Source organism: Brachyhypopomus gauderio, chromosome 11, assembly GCF_052324685.1.
Source record: "Brachyhypopomus gauderio isolate BG-103 chromosome 11, BGAUD_0.2, whole genome shotgun sequence".
NCBI lineage: Eukaryota > Metazoa > Chordata > Actinopteri > Gymnotiformes > Hypopomidae > Brachyhypopomus > Brachyhypopomus gauderio.
Genome location: NC_135221.1, coordinates 24,141,132 through 24,146,081, shown reverse-complemented (window position 1 = coordinate 24,146,081; position 4,950 = coordinate 24,141,132). Strand labels below are relative to the sequence as shown.

Here is a 4,950-nt window from a genome sequence, read left to right as displayed (position 1 = left end):
TGAGACCATGTGTAAACTAACATAAAGGATTCTTACAGGTCCATACCCCAACCCCAGCTTGGGCAGTCAGACCACCTCTCTCTCTCTCTCTCTCTCTCTCTCAGGGTTCTTGCAGGTTTCAGTGAGTTAAATTTAAGACTTTTTTAAGACCTTTTAAGACCATTCTCAGTGAAATTTAAGACCAACACAACATATTACCACAAACAATCCAATGATCCCAGAAACTCTTAAAACATTTTATTTTGATTAATTTAGTTACAGGATTACATTAATTCAATATTAAAACAGATAATCAAAATAGTAACATTCTCAACCCAAGCAACCTTACCAACACAACACTAGCATATCTACATACAACCTCACCCTACATATCTCTGAGTTCTTCCTTTTCAGTACCAATCTCAGTTTCAAGGATTTTGACTTGGCCAAGCTTTTCTGTGTATGCCCTTCTCAAGGCATTTGACTTGGAAAGGAGCTGAGCCATCTTGGATCCAGCCTTGCCCTCAGCTTCTTCTGCAAGAGAATCTGCCACTCTAGCAAGACAGGTGGACACGTCTTCCAAGCTTTTCTTCCTTTTCTTAAAGTCCTCTAAAGAATGCTTAGTCAGCTTTCTTTTCTGGCTCTGGGATTCCTTTTCTTTCCTGATTCGTTCCTGATCCAGAAAGAGTCAGTATTTTGACCGTGCTGCACCCACAGATGCTAAGAGTTCCTTGATGAGGGGAACCTGTGACACCTCCATGCATTGTGACATAGTCACATATGAGTCTGTGTGTGACAATCAGAGGTGGGACCAAGTCAGTGTTTTGCAAGTCTCAAGTAAGTCCAAGTCTTTATCCTCAAGTCCCGAGTCAAGTCTCAAGTAAAGACAGTCAACTCAAGTCAAGTCTCGAGTCAAGACAAGCAACCGTCAAGTCAAGTCCCAAGTCTGAAACTTGGAATTTCAAGTCCTTTCAAGTCTTTTTTTTTTTTTTACAGGCACCAACGCTTTACGAATGCTACGCTGATGCATTTCTTTACTCGTTTTGTTGGTGTCCGCCAGCCAAAAGATGACAGATCATTTACATTTTATCTTCTCTTAATTACATAAATGTACTTAAACAAGAATGTTTTGTTACATCATTTTACACGAAAATAGCAAGCTTCATCGTAAGCAAGATGCTGTCATTACGAATGGTTATTCTAAACATTTGGATAAAATGTTTAAATATAGACTAATAAAAGGTTAGGGTTATTTTTTCATTGTTTTCTGTTATTGTGGGGTCACGGTGTAGGCTACTATTGTTACCTGGAGATTCAGTGGGGTCACATATTCTGATGGCTGCCGTCAGAATTGGTGACCCCAGTTAAAAAGGCTCACCTGTACATCCCATTCATGATTTCTTTGTTGGCTGCAATGGTGAGGGGATGGTAAATCTTGTTTAAGTACATTTATGTAATTAAGATACGATAAATGTAAATATAAACATCTGTCATATTTTGGCTCGTGGACACCAACAAAACGAGTAAAGAAAGTGCATCAGCGTAGTTTACGTAGCATTCGTAAAGCGTTTGTGTCTCTGAACAGAAACTGTGAAATAGCTCCCCCTGTGGTCACAAAACTCGACGGTCACAGAATCTGGTGTAACGTCAGTCTGCGTCAGAAGGACGGAAATGAAATTAATGGGGCGCACTTTATAAATATTAATATGCGTTTTAAAATTTAGATTTGGGGTAAAAAAAATCAAGTCTTTGCAAGTAAACAGGTTCAAGTCCAATTCAAGTCCCAAGTTATTGGTGTAAAAGTCCAAGTCAAGTCTAAGTCTCTGAATATTTTTTCAAGTCAAGTCAAAAGTCTTAATATTAATGACTCGAGTCTGACTCGAGTCCAAGTCATGTGACTCGAGTCCCCACCTCTGGTGACAATTGTGTCCTCTTGCATGTTTTCTGCCTCCACCTCCTTGTTGGAAAATAAGAAATAAAAAGATAGACGTACACCATCAAATTAAATAATCATACACACATTATACATTTAACAACATGTAGACTCAGCCTATCTTCCAATATGTCTAAGGCATGGTTTGACCAAAATCCTCACACCCTGCAGCTGATAAAATTTATTAAAATGTTACATTTTGGTTAAATTACTGAAATAAATGAAATTATAAAATTAACTAATTAAATAAAGGCTCAGAATTTTCTTTCCCCAGGCCATCTGTATCTTAAAACACACAAAACTTTTTTAACCCCCTACCTTCTTTTCTATTTATTATCCCGATGAAACCAACTTACTTTGTCTAGCCATGCTGAATATGAATTTGAATGTTAACATTGAAAACGTTGGGACACACTACCTGTTTTTACCCTATGTATATATGCCCACTAAAAGGCAATACATCAGTACAATGTAAATAAAACCATGTGCAATCCATGAAACAGAGCATGGGACAGTGGAACATGTTTCAAAACATGACATAACCCATCTACAGGGCATAGTTGTTTTTTTTTTTTTTTTTACATTTTACATGATTTAACACAGTAAATATATTTTTATTTCCTCTAGCTGGGATTTAGCATGCATTGAAACATTTCTCTAACTCAATGCCATGGACAGTACATGGCTCTGAGATGTTTTTGTATTGTAGCCTAATTGTATAAAATGGTTAACACATTGAAAAGAAGACTGTGGAGCATAAGTAAGGATCACTTACTTTGATAAGTTTTGGTAGATCCTGCGCTGTTTCATGGCCCATGAAATGAGAGCCCATGTACCTCGATTGCACATATCCATTGCTCCAGAACCGAACATGAAGATCCAGCTGTTTGGATTTTGTGGTTGAATTAAAGCTTTCATCGAACATTAACACATACGGCCCGGTAAGAGCGTATCAACTCTCTCTTGATGAAGTCTGCCAAGCCAAATCTAGCTATATATGCGATTTGTTTAGTCCACACGAAAACTTTTTCGCGATATTCGAACCAGGGAACATTGCCGTCACTCTATCCTAATTTAGCCCGAATATCATTAGCCGAAGCACTAGTGATACTGCGGTGGAGTCCGGCGGGACCCGGCACTGACGATAGCGAAGACGGCGGGGATGAGGCACAAAATTGCGTGAAGGCTTTTCGTGACAAGGGCCGTTTCCTGCCTGCGGTTATTATGGGTTTTGTAGTTTAATTAATTAACACGTACCAACACCTGTAGCCCCGCACAAACACAGACAACACAGAACTGACTTCCGGACGTTTCGATTAAACTACACTTTTCTAAAATTAACTAAGGTAAAATTTTAAGACCTGACTAAATTAAATTTAAGACCTTGAATGAAAATCTGGCTGTTTTTTAAGTCTTTTAAGGCCTTAAATTTAAAGTTTTGAATTTCAGACATTTTAAGACTTTTTAAGACCCCGCGGGAACCCTGTCTCTGTGACTTGTTCTAGCACACATGCCCTTGCTAAGAGTAATAAGCCAACCAACAACAGTTTGGCCTGGCCTTATGGCAACATTGCTCTAGCACTGTTTTTAACACACAGAATTCAATATATTTGCCCTTCAGACAGACCTGGAGGGGAAATCTAAGTCTATGCTGTCATATATTAACTACTGTGTGGAAATGTCACTGTTTGCAAAATGACACAAATGAGAAGCCATGGTCTGAACAGTGAAGCCAACTGTCTGCTCAGGGCAAGAGACATGGGTTTAAAAGCAGAAGACACCTCAGCCTACAGCATCACCAGAGCTCTAAAGAGGTATTGGGTCTGCAACACACACCTACAAACTCCAGATACAGACACAGGACTTCAGCAGTAACTCCAACCCACAGTGGATGTGGCAAGATATCCAGTCCATCAGATTACAAAAGGAAAGATAACAGTACACATCAGCCAATAACCCTGACAACCTAGCAGAGGAGCAGCTCTTAACAACGCTCTGCTCGGTTTGACAAAGACAATACTAACCTCCACTCCATTACAAACTGCCGGGACCCACAGTGTGCTGTTCTACACGATCACAAGGTGCAGCCTGTCCTCTGTGAAGAACAGCTGAGCCTGGTGGTGTCCAAGGCTGTTCACCTCAGGCCTGGACTAACCACCTATCAGCTGCAGCACGACTGGTCTTCAATCTACCCAAGTTCTCACATGTGACTCCTCTGCTACGCTCTCTTCACTGGCTTCCAGTAGCAGCACACATCAGATACAAAACCTTGATGCTTGCTTACAAAGCCAAAAATGGACTGGCCCCTCCCTACATGATGTCCATGGTCAAAAGCTGATCTGTACAGCGAACACTCAGAACCTCAAGCTTGGCTCGACTTGAAACCCCATGCTTAAAGTCTCATGGAGGACAAAGCTCCAGACTATTCTCCATCCTGGCTCCAAGATGGTGGGACGATCTTCCATTAGCTGCTAGAACTGCAGAGTCTATTGCTATCTTCAAGTGTAGACTGAAGACTCACCTGTTTGTTGAGTTCTTACCAGAGTACTAACTCAGCTGATACCACTTGCCGTTGTTCTGATATGGTATGTCTGTCTATGGTTATTTGTGCTTCTTGGCAAACGTATAACTTGCAAAACACTAGGCAATGATATTGACTCCTGTAGTTTAGTAGTAGTCTGACTCAATGGTGTCTTGAATTCTGGCCTATCCGTACTATTACTTAGGATGTATTCTGTGATCAGAAGCAAAGCACTTTGTAAGTCGCTCTGGATAAGAGCATCTGCTAAATGCTGTAAATGTGAATGTAAATCTATCAGAAGTATTCACATATATTTTCAACCTCTCTCCATCCTTATGAACAACCCGTACATCCCTCAAATCCACCACCATCGTGCCCTCTCTTACAAAATAAATGTGGTAACCTAGCCCAATGACTATAAACCAGACATTCTCACCCATGTAATTTCAAAGCACTTTAAACAACTGGTACTCTCCCACATCAAAGACATTGTCCCAGCTGATCTAGATCAACACCA

The 4,950-nt window shown here is 40.3% G+C and overlaps 1 long non-coding RNA gene across 1 annotated transcript; it reads right to left on the bottom strand.

The window, feature by feature from the left end:
- Nucleotides 1-215: 215 nt before the first annotated feature.
- LOC143527542 (uncharacterized) lies at nt 216-3,380 on the bottom strand. Its single transcript, XR_013134162.1, has 2 exons — nt 2,688-3,380; nt 216-1,936 (listed from the first exon to the last, which is right to left on the bottom strand). It is a non-coding gene; the product is annotated as an uncharacterized LOC143527542 (long non-coding RNA).
- Between the last annotated feature and the right edge of the window lie 1,570 nt (nt 3,381-4,950).